General features: G+C 38.3%; 1 long non-coding RNA gene across 1 annotated transcript; it reads right to left on the bottom strand.

Annotated features, from left to right (window-relative positions):
- Window positions 1-8,515: 8,515 nt before the first annotated feature.
- Window positions 8,516-15,639, bottom strand: LOC121090769. Its single transcript, XR_005828717.1, has 3 exons — window positions 15,558-15,639; window positions 8,868-9,225; window positions 8,516-8,790 (listed from the first exon to the last, which is right to left on the bottom strand). It is a non-coding gene; the product is annotated as an uncharacterized LOC121090769 (long non-coding RNA).
- Window positions 15,640-16,031: the final 392 nt, after the last annotated feature.

Genomic DNA, 16,031 nt, shown 5'->3' with positions numbered 1-16,031 from the left:
GCTTTGGGATTTTGGAGAGTAAGGGCTGAAGAGGTAGTCCTGTATCCTCTGAGGCTAGTGCAGGTAATGTAATAACTGAAACAAGGAGAATTTGAGGCAGGATTTTTGGAAGCAGAGTCACTCATTTTTGTTCATGTTGTGGGTAGTTGTACAGTTGAGATGGAAGGGACTGTAAAGCTAATGGTATTGCTAGACCCTGTATGCCGATAATTTAGGAAGAAGGCTTTCTGGTGCAGACTCGTAGCTAAATGAGAGGTGGAGTTCCCTTCACTGGGGTGAGGCTTTCAGATTATGATTAAATTTCTTCTAATAGTTGAAACAGCAGGCACCATAAGAATATATTTCTGGATGTGGCAAACCAACAGGCTTGTGGAAAGTGAGGCAGGCTGAACTGAAAAGTGATTAATCTTTTATGCTAAATTCTGAAGACTGCTGTCAGTCTTGAAATTATGCTTCCAGTGAGGATTAGGATTGGGGTTAAATGAGAATCTCAAAAGACTAAAATGTGCATTCGTGCCCACCGTATAAAATCTCAGGATAGGTAGGGTTGTAATTCTTGGAAAGGTAAATGGTGAGGCTATTGTCAGAAAGCTTTTCTGACAGCAAGACTGAAGAAAGATCTTTCTTTTCAAATCTGTTAAAAGGTAAGATCATGTAAATCCTCCAGGGCTTGGATGAAAGCAGCCTGTCAGAGTGAGTGGCATATGGCAGCTGGGAGGCTGTTATGTCAGCAGCAGTAATGGGCTATAAGGCCTTCTAAATAAACTGGCACTAGACATCAAGTTTTCCTATTATTAGTACAAACTTGTGTCAAGTTTCCAGGATTACTTGTTTTATGAGACCTTCTGTGACCATTACACCTATGAAAGATCTGAAGGATTTTTTCAAGCTGAGTTCTGTAAGCGAGTAATGATCAGGTCCATTTTCAATGCTGGAGGAGAATTCCATCTCTCCTCTTCAGCTGACTTGTTTAGTTGGATTTTTGGGGGGAATAGGCAGAAGGAAACACTGCCTCTCTTAGTCATAGAGACTAGATTCTGTGATAAAACCAAGAATATAAGTGTATATTAAATTTGGTACCTGCAGCCTGGGATAGGTAAAACTCGCTATTCTGGAGTTAAGAGTATTTCAGATACAGAGCTACTGTAAGCCAAGATTTTACATGCTGATGTGAAGATTCACACCACACACACCCCCCCCCTTCCTTTGAGGTCCTATGTCTTGCAGTTCTTCTTATGTACTTTGCATAGTGCATACCATGATATTAAGCCGTTCTTAAGGTTACTAATCACACTTCCATTACAGCTAAAAACGTTGCAATATGTATTCCAACATCAGTGTCACAAATATCTTTTGTTTCATTTCCTGGCAGTGAAATATGTTTTTTAAAGATTTAAGCCTTGCTCATTATTACAATGGCAATGGAAGTCAGGAGCAGCATCTAAGAAATCCAGCCTGGGAAGTTTGACAGCCCCAAAAATAGCAGAATGAGTTTTGTCTGTACTGATGGCCAGTGGAACAGACTAAAGAAAAGAAAGCAGATTCCAAATGAAAAACATCCTGCCCGAAAGCATAGACAAGTGTTCAAATCCTGTTCTGCTGGAAGCAGAAAACAAAGACTTTTGAAAAACATAGAACAGCTATTATGGATGCATGGAGTTTTTCAATAGATTGAAAAGCATGCGCTCACCTGATTTTTCAGTTCCAAGGGCTTGTATATAGAAGGCTTCCCACTACTTACCTTGTATTTGCTATGTGTGGGAAGTAGAAAGGGACATGCAGAATGACGACATATTGTAGCGTACAGGTAGAAAGTTTGTAGATAGCAGATATATTCTGCAAATCTCGCAGGAATTCCAGGATGATGAAAAATGGATCGAGCTTCTTGTCGGAGCCTAACTTTGAACAAACGGGTAAATGTATCACATGCGGGGAACAACCTCTAGGTGTCACTTGAGTGTACAAAATAGAAACAGGACTTGGGGCTGGGCAACTCAGCTGTAAAGACGTGATGCTATTTTGGCAGAAGTTAATTATGTAGCTGTTCAGGGGTTACTTTCTCTTCACAGTCAAATATAATTCAGTTTCTGTTATTGGGTATTCTCAGCAAATTATCTGACTGACATAAGCTGAAGCTTGGGTAATTGATGGGTCACCTCATAGGAGAATTTTCATGATAGTGATAAGAGAAAGAACTGTCACAAAAATTAATTTAAAGTCAATCACCAGCTTCTTTAATAAACTTTGAGCCCTGTTGTGCAAGGTGTTCTGCATCCTGAGATTATTGTATCTTGCATACCAAATTTGTGGTACTTTGAAAGTAAGTCATAATGTCTAACTATTTTGTAAAGCTGGTATTTCCTAAATATGCAGATATTGGCACTATCAATGTCTGTACGTGCTTCCTTGGCATTTCTGTGCATTTCTGTGGCCTTCTCTCTGAGAACTTCAACAATTTGAGCTGAAAAGATATCCATGTTAGTTCAATCCTTGACTTGCCTCCTATTCCTAAAGAGAGTGCTGTTAGTTCAGGGGGATACATAAGCATGTAATGTGCTCAGTCCTTTCCCAGAAGAGAGCTTTTGCATGTGTTTAAGAACGTTCTTTATCCTCATTGACTTTGTTGAGCCATAGTTACCATCTTAAAGTGTTTTTCTGAGTAGGTGCAAGAAACAATTATTGCCATGTGGGGTTTTTTTTTGTTTGTTTTATAACCTTATTTTGGGTGACAGTTCTCTCAGGCCCAAAATTCTATAATGCAGAAGACTTATTTCACAGTTCACTACAGTTTTTACTTGTAGGCCAAGAGTAAAAAATTCTTGTATTCAGCAAAATATATGAAGAAACCTACGGTTTTTTTCTATTTGAAGATGTTTCCAGTTTAGGATTTTGAAATGTTTTAGGGAACTTAAGCCATAGTTGTGATAATGCAGAGAGACTTGGAGCAAGGCTGGAACTACGAAGCAGCAGATCCTAGGATCTGGTATTAATAGGAAATGTAAGATTCCTAAATTTCTAATTTTATTTTTCATTTTAAATGGGCTGGTTAAATAGGAGGGTCACAGCAACACTCCCTCATATCTCAGATTGTGTAGAATTTGTTCAACATACTAGATAATCTATTTATAATAATGTGTTATATTTTTACAACACGAGGAAAAGAATAAGATAAACTCATTCTGTTTAACTGCCAGAAAACAAGGTTTCAGAAGTCATGGATTCAAAATGTTCTTCCGGACAATAAGGTCATGAGCCCTCTGAAGCGAAATTTTGATTGAGATTTCAGTAGAGTTAGTGTTCCTTGAGCAATATCTCCTGAGGTATCGCTAAGTCTGTTTTCGTGTCTTCAGAACAAGAGTGCTAAGTCTTGTCTTTCTGAAAGTGTGTTATCATCTGGAAAATTGTATTATGTTTACAGAAAGCTGCAGGTACCTTGCCACACGATGGCAGTGTAATAGCACATGTAATTAAGTCTGATTTTTCTGAAGTGTTCTGGAAACTGGCTATTGGAGCTAGAATTTGCCTGCAACTAAGTGCAGCATTATTGCTTCTTAACTTTTCAAAATTCCGTTGTACCCCTTGTATGGTTAGTGCATCTTTGCATACATTTTAATTACATTGTTTTCCTTTTGTGCTGTTTATTAACTATACTATAAGCTTCAATAAAAAATTATGTATCTCCTGAATTTCCTTATTGTGTCCTATGATATGTCTTTTATTTGTGGACTACCTGCCACAATAGTTTTGTTAAAAAGCCATTTATTCTTTAAAATGTACTTGTGATGTGTTTCAGCTGGTATCCTTTCTCTCTTTTAAAGGGTTTTATGTATTTTTAGCAGGTCAGTTTGGAGACTTGAGTTCATAGTCCTGTGGCAGGTTCTCATAACTCTTATTTACAAAGCCTTCAAGCCTATCTTTTTAATCATTATTGTTTATCTCACTGAGATATTTTGTCCTTTAGTATTTTATTAAGGTTCATCTCTTTCCATGCTTCCAGTGATTTCTTGAGTAAGAATCACTATTTTTGTCAGCAAAAGAGTTGCTGTTTTTTAACTTGGGAAATACTTTAATAGTTCATTGCAAATGTGCTATTGTGTGTCCCTGTTATCTGTTTCTAATCAATCTGTTGTGGGGTCTTACTAGAGCTTTACTGAAGATATCTGAGAGGTAAATGAAATAATATGAATCTCTTTGTCTTCATGGCAATTTTGCAAGCCATATTTATCAAAAACATTACTGTTTTCAGCAGTTTATATTTTTATATCAAAGCCATTGATTTTTTTCATCCTTTTGTGATTAGCAAAGGATAATAAAGCTTTGGACCGATACCGAAGTACAAGAGTCTGCCTTTCTAGGTGGACTCTGGGTGATCCAGTTGAATGTGTTGTGCTTGGCCAATGCATATGAAGGATTTAGTTTTTGTAGAGAGCAGCTTGGCTTGACTGTTTCTAAATAGCAGTCAAAAGTGAGACACCTTGTAGTGACTTTCAAAATGTATTCAAACTCCAGGAAAGATGGGATATGTTTTTTTTTCTGGGTTTCATTTTGTTGTGACACAATCTGGGAACAAAAAACATGAGAAGTCTCATCTTAGTTTTGAACTGAAATTCTGCATTCCACATTAACATGCACTTAATTTCTGCAGTGATGGGCACTGTGTTACTTGGTAATTCTGCCTTTATCAAGAGTGATGTGCTGGTACTGTGGTATAATTAGTTTTTGATATCTGTCCAGCAAAAATTAAAACTTCAGCTTTAACTTTTCTGTCTTAAATGCACTATTTTGTCAAAATTACATGAGGTTTATAAAGATGTTTCAGAAGTCAGTGTAGGTTGACATTTCAGATCCATTTCTGTGTAAAGTGAACTCAGAATGAAACTTAGTGAAGAAAATGACTAATTAAGCATCCAAATGGTTTGATGATTGAGAGCAAAAAGAACAAACACATTATTTTTTATAAAATGTTCCTCAAGAATTGTGCAAAGCAAGAACACAAATGACTTTTAAAGGTGCTTATAATTAAAAAAAAAAATAAATCCTGCAACTGAGATATTCAACATAGACAAGATCTAAGTCTGTTCTCCCATTTCTGCCTGTTGTGTTGAGCAAGAAGCCAGGAACTGACTGAAGATACTTTCCTACCTGTTCAATTTTCAGTGTTGGCTCACTTTACAACTTTCTCTCCCCATCTCTAGATATCTTTAAGAATCCCCTCTTGGCAGGTGTTTTCATATATCTTTACCCTGTCACAATGCATAATTGGTATCTATTTTAGCCATTGTTTCTATGCACATTTTATCAAGTCTACATTTTCTAACTCCTACTTACATGTCTGTCTTGATTCTGTTACCTGCTCAGTACACACATTACTTCATTTAGAAAGAAATTATTGGCAAAAAGTTTTTCTTTTCCCAGTTTCTGATTCTTTTGTTTCTGAGACCAGAAATCTAGGAATTGTCCTTGATCCCTCCCTCTTTTCCTTCTGCACTCTGGTTTTCTCTCAGGCTTTCTCTGTCTACTCTGGGAATGCACTCAGTATTTTTACTTAATGTGGTATTGCCTCCTTTTTCTGTGCTTGCAGCATTTTTTTTTCCTTGCTTGATACAGCTTCTTCTTATGGTCTTTCAGTATCCTCTTTCTGTTAAGCTAGGTAATCTAAAGGCAGCTACTCTTTCTTGTTGCTGCAAAAGAATAGAGATAAGTCTTTTGCTTCAGGACGTAGAACTTAATACCCATGTGTTTTGCCACTGGTTTCCTGTCACTGCAAAAAAGTCTTGTAAAACAAGAACATAGCAACCTGACCACATCAGGGCAAGGATACCACATTCAGGTACGTAAAGCAGTCAAAAAACCTACTTTGCATAGTGCAAATATACTGGGAAAATAACAGTATCAATGTTAATTGATTTGCTCCTGAAATACTTACTAGATACTATTGTTACTTCCATCTCTTTGGTATTTTGATGGGCAAGGTTTCTTGCTAGGTGTTTTTATGGTTTTACAAACTATTCCTTGTCTGTAGTCTGTATTATTAGCCATCTTTCCTAAGATCATAGCTAGTCAGGTTCTACCTATCAGATACAGTAATTTTCCATCATTCTCCATTTCAACATTATAGTGCTTGGTTCAATTATTCTACTTGTACATGTCTCTGGGCCTGGAGAACCTTAGGGGATTAAAAGGTTATTTTTGTGTAACCACAACTCTCAGAAGCTTTCTTACACTGCTTATTGAATCACCTTGTCTTGTCTAAATGGTTTTGGTTTTCCATTTCCACACCGCAGCCCACTTCTCTGCATTACTGGATAAAGCCAGAGAACAGTTACTAATGAATGGATATGAAATCACTTTAATTTCTCACTATCATTTTTTGTGTATTATACATAACTATGCAATGTTGATGTTTCATAGCTCTCAACTTTTGTTTGCATTGCCCAAACTTAAACTTTTTAATGACCTGATAGAGCCTGCCTATCTCATCCTAGCTCATTGAATTAATTCTACTTACCACTTTTAGTAGTTGCAGCAGCTGGCTCTAATGAAATGAGCTGTGGAGAGAATTTGATATACTTGCCCTAGAATCATAGAACACAGGACTGTGAAGTGGCCTGAGGTTTATTTGCTCCTTTTTAAGGCAAGGGGCCTTATTATACTTGTATCATTGCAGACTGTTCTTAAAAAATCTTCCAGAGCTGGAGTTTCCACAGCCTCTTCACACACTGCGTCATGCTGTGTTGTTACCCTTGCACTTAAAAAGTTCACAAAACCATAGAACAACCCATGTTGGAAAAGACCTCAAAAGATCATCTGGGCCGATTTCTCATGTGAAAGGGAGCATATCTAGATGGGCTTATATAGCACCCTGTCCAGTCACGTCTTGACAGCCTCCAGTTGTGGGAACCCTACCATGTCCCTGGGGAGGTTGTTCCAGTGATTGATTTTCAGAATTTCTTTCTTATACCAAGATGAAACCTCTCTCAGTGCAACCTGTACCCATTGCCCCTTCCCTTCTCCTTGTGAGGACAGAGCCTCTTGTCCTCCTTGTAGCCACCCTTTAAGTACTGGAATATTGTGTTGAGATCCCACCTAAGCCTTCTTTTCTCTAGGGAGGAAAGACCTACCTCCTTCAGTCTTTCCTCATGGGGCAGGATTTCCTGCCCTGTAATCGTCTTCATGGCCCTTCTTTGGACCCTCTCCAGGCTGTCAGCATCTTCCTTGAGTTGTGGGGACCAGAACTGTACACAGTACTGCAGGTGTGGCTTGGCAAGCGCTGAGTAGGATGGGACAATCACGTCTCTGTTTCTCCTAACAATGCCCCTTTTGCTGCCATTTGGACTTACTACTCCTGTTCTCTGCAGGGAGAGTAAATTATTGTCTTCCTTTTTGTATCAGTCAAGAGAAGTGTTCTTCAGAATTTGAACAGTTAACAATTTCCCCCCCTTAGTCTTTTCTCCAGCCTGAAAAATCTTAGTGCTTTCAGTCTGTCCTCATAGATGGTGTTTTAGAGACCTTCAGCCATGTCTGTTGCTCTTTGTTATGCTCTGGATTTGGTCCAAATATCTTTTAAAGTGTGCCTGAATTAAATGAGATGTTGCAGGTAAGGCCTTAGTGTTGAAAAAGGTAAAATAATGGCTTTGCCAGTCTTCTGGAGGATAGTAATGTATGATTTTTCCCTAACGACATTGATATTGTTGACTCACATACAGCTTGTCAACCTTGTAGTTTCAGATCCTTTTCAGCAGAGATGCCAGCTAAACATTCCTCAACCTGTAAGCATGCTTGTTGCTGTGCATCTAAGTCTTGCACATGTCCTTACTGCATTGCAGTCTCCTTTTTCAGATTTATTTCGTGTTTATCAGGATCATGTTGAATTACAGCCCTCCTGTCCAAAACACTTGCAGTTCCTCACAGACTGGTGTAACTGCCAGTTTAAAAAGCTTCCTCTTCATTGTAAACCCCAGTTCAATAAATAATGCATGAAGTAGTATCAGGGCCAGCGCAGACTCCTGCAAATGTCACATTGATACAGCCTTTCTTATTGATAGTGAATTAATGATAGCTACTTCTAAATAGGTTTTCCACTGGTTTTATACCATCGATGTGCTTATTTTCCTTGGAGTAGGTAACATTTGCATAAGCAAGCTAGAGATATGTAAGACAGTTTCAAAAACTCTACAAAAGATGGATATATGACATCTGTTGTCTCTTCCTTATGCACAAAGCTTGTTACCCTAAGTCTTACTCTCTCACAGGAAGAAACTGACTAACACAATTTATTTTCAACACAACTATGATGAATGTTACTTCAGTTGTGCAGTAGTTTGATTATTCATTCCCTGATTTTGTATATTCTTTTTAATAAGAATTGCTGCTAAAGTGATTGTTGGATAATTTCCAGGAAACAGTTTTAATCTTTCCCTTACCCTTTCATATTTGCCCTTGTCCAACCTCGGAAATTCCTAGAGACAGTTGAAAGAAGGATCAGAAAAACAGAACTGCAGAGGAGTTACAATGTAGGACTAATACTGTTTATTAGAAAAGAAGTTAAGGTGATGCAAGTGCCTGTGCTGAGGTACTTCCAAGGCTGGGGTGGTTACTAGGCTCATACTAATCCTTACCTTTAGAACTGGGAGGGAGTTTTTTGTCTGGCATGTGTTGACAAGAACTTTTTGCTTCCTTCAGTAGTTACTGGCATGGTTTGACTGCCGACATCTTTCATCTTGGCTTGGCCAGCGTCTATCACTACTGAGAGCCAAAGCCTTGTTTTTGCATGGGACATAACAGCTTAATCTGTGGAGAATGGAAACATTTTACTGAAGTCTAAGATTTATGTACAGGTATGTGGATAAAATCTAATGGCCTCTTACCTTCATATGTTGATTTGATCATAGAATCACGGAATGGTTTGGGTTGGAAGGGAGCTTGAACAGCTAAAACTGTGATGCCTGTTCCACTGTCTTCCTGCGCTGCTTGAAAGAGCATCCGTGGCCCTGGCCACGCTTCTGGACATCTCTGTGGTAGTAGCACTGCCTTGGGAGACAAGCCATGCTCTCTCCTTACCACTTCAGGACCCTGGACTGGTTTCAAAGCCAGAAAGGGAGAAGCAGAAAGTCCAGCTGCTTGAGGGAGTTCTGCTTATTTTCTTAACCTGTGGCTGATAGCATTGTTTTCTTAATTTTTCTTTTTCCTCTTGGTGTAGGAGTTGGAAGTGCTCTATGTTGATAGCTTAGAGAAAGCAGAGGGGAGACAGAGAAGAGTAGAATGAACTTGGGGACAAGTTTGGTTTGGGGCCCACATGTTTGGCATATACAGAATTGTGAACTCTTGTAGAAGAAGCCAAAATTTTCTTCTTTGCTAAGCTGTCATATTTCAAATAAAACTAGCTGTGATTTAGATGCACCTAATACAAGCATATAGTTACCCCCATCATTTTCTCATTCATGATCACATGTGGTTGTTAAAGCCAATAGAAAAGTGCATTCTCAATTATCATGCAATTATTATACAATAACTAGTCCTTAAAGGTATATAATACAGAAAAATTATGTCGTGAAATGAGCTGGTGTGCACAAGTTCTAAAAAATTACCTGTCATGCTCATTTCACACAGAAGAGCCACTATAAGAATGTGTTTCTTTGTTGATTAATGAAGTATTGAGTCTTTCTAGAACTATCCATCAACGGGCTGCTTTTTAGCAACAAACTGCATCTCATAGCAGAGAAGTTGAAATTTATGTCTATTAAAATAACTACCAAGATTAAAAATGACAGGAGGTATGTATTCAGGTGGGATTTCTTACTCCTCTTTCAGATAGCAGTTCTTCCTTAGGAAGGCCATGCCTGGGGGTGCAGCTCTTCTAAGAACTGGTTCACAATTTCAACCACTGCAGAAGCTGTCCACTAGTTTCAAGTCTTGGTTCTGCCAACTAAGCAGAGCAGAGACATTCCAAACCATGCATCCAAAGGACATGGTGTAATTTTTCATTTCTCTTTCTATTTTTCTCCAAACGTAATAATATATTCTTTGTAATGTAATCTAGGGAGAGACGATCTGATATTCAGGGATTGCCTTAGACTGTCCTGTTGATACTCTGCGCAAAGCTGGCAAGTTAATGAACTATTACGGACATTCATTCTTCAGGGACAAGGGAACTTAGGCAAAAAAAACCCCAACAAAACAACCTAATCAAAAGACAGATCTCCTCATTTTTTTTAAAAAATAAGTATTTTTTGGTCTTGTACTATTGGACTACTTCCACTGTCTATGAGCTTTCAAAAATGTTCTTGGTGAAAAGAATGTTTATGGTGGAATCAAGATAAGGACCATTTATGTCTTTGGATAACATATACAAAAGAGTTTGAGATTACATACTTCATAGGAGGAATATGCTCACTTTTCCTTGGGAAGAATGGCATTGTACAGACTAGAGAACACAAACTTTCCTCAGCAAGCAGGGAAGGAGTGATTGCTTTCCAAAAGGAGAAATTGGGGTATTCACGTAGATTTCTCTGAGGCTAGGAAAGGTCTAGATATTAGCAGAGTGGGTGTTGTTGCTGTATGAATATTGTTTATGAGAAGCTCAGGACCTCACTGAGGAGTGGAAAGGTCTAAGAGTGGACTAACAGAAGGAAGAAAAATTTTCATTTGGTCCTAGTTTCAATGTTCACCTGGTGTTGGGGAGACTAAGGGAGTTTTCAACTGAACCATTGTAACATCTCCTTAGTTAAGATGCCCTTGGCAGTAGAGAGGGAACATTTTGCTGGTAGTTCACTGTCTCTCCATACATAAGGAACACACAAACTGTGTCCCTTGCAGTTCTGTTGCAGAAACCTCGCCTTTCAGATTTGGCATGCAACACAAACAGGGGTGTGAACTGAGCTACATGTTCAGAAAAATATTAAACCGTAAAGATACCAAGTTTCCTCTTGGGTGAGGAGTATGCAAAGCCAATATTTCTTATGTGGTCTCTGTTCAGAACTGCTACAGTTTTGAACAGAAACAGAGTAAAATATGCTCTAAATTTACTGTTTGTAGAGCTTTGTTCTCATCTTGGATCTTGTACACATTCCTTTTCTCGAGGGAATGAGGCCAAGGATTTTATTTTGACTTTGACAACTTTGTACAGCTCTATCTAGTACTGAAATGCATAACACACTGGTAAAAGAAAACTAAACAATTTTTCTTTTGAAGCAAACAGATTTTATCTGAATGTCATGTTCTGAATGGAAACAAAAAAATCTTAAAAGAAATGCTCCTTTTCAAAAGGAGTAGGCAAATAATCTACATTAAGAAAACAACATTGCGTCTCTTGTGTACCTAGAGTTCTGTATGAGCAATAATTAAAAGTATAATGTCTTTCTGTCTAAAAAAAATATTTCCAACTTCCATGTGTGGCAATCAAACAGAAAGGATTACCACCTTTTTACAAATTTAAAAAGTTGCTTCATATGCATCCAGTTTTTGTTTCAATGACAACCCTTCTCACTGAGTGCTACATTATTATTTTCTGAACAAAAGTGTGTTGATCAGTTTAGTAAGTTCCTGAATAAATTTGTGTCCCATTTTCTCATGTTTATTGTATTTCCACTTACCAGCTTTCCAAAGAATAGAAAAGTTGGAAAGAAGTTTAAGTGAAACTTTGTTCTTACCTTTAAAGTGCTTTATGATGGACTTCTACACAGAAAAACAGAAAGCAAAATACTGTATAGAGAATTTACAAGGTGATGAAAGCTGGCTGATTTTCTGTGGGATTTTTTGGGGTCTTGGGCTGTTTGTTTCTGTGGGTTTTTTTCCCCCTCCTTTTTTTCTGGGGCAACCCAAGGAAACCTAGCAGCCTGGGGAAAGCACTGCACATTTAACACAAAGATAAGTATTTTCAGCTTTTAAATAGTCATAATGACTTTGTTTCTACACACTTTGAATATGAGGTGGGACTGGGTCTTAATTGATACTGACAACTAATGAGCAGTAGTGAATCAATCCAATACAATCCTGCCTGCTGCAGTTATGCATTACATTTGCCATATCAGTTTTGTCACCTTGCACTTTTTTTTTTTTTAATGGGTTACAAGCAAGGTCTTGACTTACAAGAAACTGCTGCACGTTTTTAACTTTTTGTAGACTTAATTATTTGACATTAAAGTAGTTGACTATAATACAACTAATATTTGAAATCTGCAATACCTGTTGGGTACTTTGTATAGTGTTATTTTAAAAAGCTTTAATTTCATGCTGAAAATTTTACTTTAGATTGTGAAACATTGACTCTTGACACACTTTAATAAATTCATTATTAATAGTCTTGCTGTATAACTAGGTGTTCAATTTAAATATGTGGTGGATCATTAAAAAGGAAGTCATATTCCACATTTGAGGCCATACTTGCTTAAACAAGGCAAAAAAGAATCATTATTTTCCTGGTTTTCTTTTTTTTTTTTTTTCTCTTCAGTTAAAAATTACTTCTGAGCTACCAGTTTGCAACAAATCGAAACACAAAGGACTTTATTACCATGCTTATGTAATGAAATGATGTACCTATTTAAATATTAATAAATCACCTGTTTGTAAGTATTTCAGTAGACTTCCTTGCTTGAGATACTTGTGGGCATAGTACTTACTAGTTGACAGTATTATTATTACTGTCAATTACCTATCATAAAACTGTTCAGCTGCTTAAATCTTTGAGTTTCACTATACTGCTTGAAGAGTAAATTAAGCAGGTGCAAGCTCATCTATTGTTTGATTTTACAAAAATGTTATGAACAGATTCTCTGTCTCCTGAGATGCACTAGTGAGGTATTTGCTCCCATGGTCTTTGTATTTGGACAACTTTGCAGTTCTAGTGATTTAAAGGCAAAGATTAACTTTCAGTTTTGTTATTAAAAGAAAATGGGAAAACCGCTACAGAGACTTATAAAATCCTTTTTTGACTAAGACATAAAATATGATCAGCATTTGCACAGATGCATGTGATAGCTGTAGTATTATCTGTCTTCTGAAACACCCTCATGCAATGAGCACAGTCAGATGTTCTGAAATTACAAAAATGGGGATAAGCCAGTTGTCTGGCTTCATCAAGCGCATTTTTTTAAGGCAGTGCGAGATACTACAAGAGCAAAGGCATTGTTAAATTAGATGAAGATGTTAATAGCTGGACACACTGAGTGGAGATATGAAAAAATCTACATAAGTAACACGTCATTTTGCCACTCAGAACTCCCTAGCATAGAAAAATTGTGCCTTCTTGTATTCACTTACGGATGTTAATATACTGGCATCATGAAGCCAAACAGTTTTTCTAAGATGAAGGCGGGAAGATGACAATTATGACAGTGATGGCAAAGCTATTGAGTGTTTTTTAACAAATGTAAGTTAAAAGGCTTGTAACTTGTTGTCATTGCCAGTCCAAGTATTTGTGTGAATTGTGACCCCTATGCAAATGATTTAACTGTTTTTTCCTAGATTTAATAATAGCGAAGCAGCCCATAATTGCCCTATGATAAGGCATTGTTTCTCCCAGCATTAGCTATTTTCTACTGCTGTAGGTCTTGCAGAATTAAGTACTGTTTACACTGTAAGACCCACTAATACTTCCCAACCCAAGTGCAGGCAAATGCTGTCTCCCAGCAAGGCAGGGATGAGATTCTAGTACACAATGCTGTTGAAATGTCAGCTCACTCCAGTATGAGAATTGACCGTAACCACAGGATCTACACTGCCCTAGAACTTCTGTAAGCAGCTCAGCATTTCCCATGTTCCCAGCGTCAGATATCACCCTAGGCTGTAAAGGATCCATTGTAAAAACTAACTTCCAGCCCTTACTCTACCAAATCGTAACCTTAAAATTAATTCAAACCAGTGACAATCCTTGCCATCCAATGCTAAGCTGGGCCCAGTCACCCTTGCCTCAGCAAGTTCTTACACTACTTCTCTTAGCCTCACAGAGTGCAAAGCAAACTCCTACAGCTCTGCCGCCTTAAATCCTAAACATAACACTCATTTTAGCTAACTACAGTCCAGTGACCACCAGATGCCCAATAATCTGCTGTGAATCTTTCACCGCTGCTGCTTGCGTCAGCACCAGAGTCCCTGCAATTTCCAGGATAAACATAGGTCTTCAGTCCCTGCTGTCCTCAGCTCCAAACCTGACACGATCAGACCTGAGCCCTGGCCCTAACTGGGCCAGCAGCCCATGTGCTATGCCAGATGAGCTGTGCCCACTTGCCAGCTCCAGTCTCCTGCCCAGTCTTCCAGCGTCTGCCAGCAGGCCCAGCTTTTCAGCCCTGCGCTTCACTGGGAAGAATGTTTTCAGCTGCATTCTAAATCTGACTTTTAGAAAAAATTTCATGTAGTGTTTGGGATTTGTTGTTCTTAAGAAACTGTGTACTGATCTGCGTGAGTAAAGGTAGACTAACTCTTGGCATTTCTGTAATACAATAGAACTCTTACTTCAAATACTGCAAATAAAGCAAAATTACTTCATACCACAATAGGTTAGCTGGAATACATTTTTGTTAACTGAACTGTATCATTGCCCATTTAAAGTAAACAGAAGCAGCTAAGGATGCATGCTGTTAATACTTACCCCCTATTTTGTTGTCATAAGTTGCAAAGCGGCTTTTCTGCAAAATTTCATTCTCAAATTTGACAAGCAGGTGCTAAATTTTATCTATGTACAGCTAGAACTAGATTTTACAGCTTGAAGCTATATCCCTTGCTCTGAGTTGCTAATGTGAAAAATAACTGATGCAGAAGGAAAATTGGAGGTTATCTTTTGTGCCAAGTGATACTTGCAAGTCGAGCTTCAGAGCCGTGAGATTAGTCACGACTTTCTATCCATAGCAATTATACAATTGTAACTTAGGAACTGAAGAAGAAAAAGGTACACTGATACTTGAATTGGGATTTTTAGTTATTAGTACTACTTATTTTCAGTGCTTTTGGTGGAGGGGGGGAATTGTCAGCAATGAAGTATTTTGCCTCATATTTTTTCTCCTGCACATAAGCTGTTCTGCTCCATTCTCAGGACCCCAAATAGATCAGGTTACTTTAAAAACATGACTAATGTTACTTTTTAATAAAAAGAGTAAGTTTTGTCATCTTCTAAGTAGTGCTATGTGCAGAAGAAGTTTCACTAGGTGAATGAAAATGTTGGCCATTAATATTTTGTAATGTGCTTTTAATAGCCAGACATGATAGCAGTATCAAATGACCTCTTGCAGTACTAATGCTAATATGCTGACTTACTAAGAAACTTTACATGTCACAAACTAGGAAAACTTGGTGGATGGCACTGAAATCTCATGGTGCTGTGTTACTCAATTTATGTCTCTGTTAACATCCTGACCTTTATCAGCACTAATGTATTACTGCATACATAACTTGCTTCTTGACAAAATCACCCTAAAAGGCTGATAGAGTGTGATGCATTACAAGGCTGCTATTTTCTAGGGGGTTTTCTTTTGTAGTTTAACAGTGAATTATTTCAGGTTGACTTAATAAGCAACTCTAACAGTAAATATACAAAATATAGGGTACTATGCAGTTAAAACACTTACCATCTGACACCTTCAGGGAGGGAAGAAGGGAGAGGGTTAGCCAGAGACAGCCCAGGTCACCTGCTGCAGCCTGAGCTTAAATGGGGCTCCTGATCCGATGGGCAGAGGGTGTGGGTGGCATCCCCAGGAAGGCCAACCAAGGTCCTATTAGGGCACGTGGGGTCCTGACAAAGGCATTGCCTCATTCTCCTGAGCCAAAGCTGTGTGTTGGCGTGTGAGCTAGCTTGATGAAGGTGTACTGCAGGAGACAGAAAGTATGTAACTGCTGTGGTGCTGACAGGCTCAAAAGAGTTGATGCAGTTGCTAAGTAGAAACATTTCTAACAGCTGCATGTGGCATTGCCCCAAGAATCTCCCTAAATGCAACAAGCAGCTCAGCTGCCATAGAAAAATGGGTCTTACCCACCGGGGTTTTGAGAAACCTCTTGTATGCTGCAGGGCAAAGGTTTTTGCTTTATGTGGTAGTGACGTTAGA

This window comes from Falco naumanni, chromosome 6 (assembly GCF_017639655.2).
Source record: "Falco naumanni isolate bFalNau1 chromosome 6, bFalNau1.pat, whole genome shotgun sequence".
NCBI classification, from domain to species: Eukaryota; Metazoa; Chordata; class Aves; order Falconiformes; family Falconidae; genus Falco; species Falco naumanni.
The sequence above is the reverse complement of the archived record's forward strand: the minus strand, read 5'-3'. Positions and strand labels throughout refer to the sequence as shown.